The sequence below is a fragment of the Galeopterus variegatus genome, unplaced genomic scaffold (genome assembly GCF_000696425.1).
Source record: "Galeopterus variegatus unplaced genomic scaffold, G_variegatus-3.0.2 Scaffold4036, whole genome shotgun sequence".
Taxonomy (NCBI): Eukaryota; Metazoa; Chordata; class Mammalia; order Dermoptera; family Cynocephalidae; genus Galeopterus; species Galeopterus variegatus.
In genome coordinates, this window is record NW_007730147.1 from 1 (window position 1) to 628 (window position 628).

Genomic DNA, 628 nt, shown 5'->3' on the forward strand with positions numbered 1-628 from the left:
GTGTGGGCAACACCAAGCCAAGGGTTGCGATCCCCTTACTGGTCATGAGAAAGAAAAAAAAAGACAAAAACAAAAAAACTGAGCTTTTGTTTATGTACAAGTATTGGGGATTCCTCCTTATTTTGTTGTATTGGCCTATCTGTCTACTCTTCTGCCCTTTATCCACTCTCTTAATTACTAAATATTTATGATAATTTTTAATATCTGGTGGAGAGAATCATATTATCTTTGTCCTTCAAAATCTGATTTTTAACTATTCTTAACTCTAAAGTATTCCACATGAATTTCAGGATTATCCTCTCAGGTTTTACACAAAATATCCAGAATTTCGTGGAATTGCATTGATTTTATAGATTAGTTTGAGAGAAAATTAATATCATTAAATTTCCTCATAGAAACCATAGCATAATCTTCATTTTTCAAGTTGATAATGTTCAACACTTTCATTTCAACTTTTCTTCAAAGATTTTACATATTTTTATTAGATTTATTCCTGAGAATGTTGTATTTTTCTTCCTATTACAAATGTTATTTTTCCTACTCCATTTTCTATTGTTATTACTGGTACATGGTTATAACATTAATTTTTATATGTTGGTGAGCTATCCAGAAACTGCTAAATTCTCAT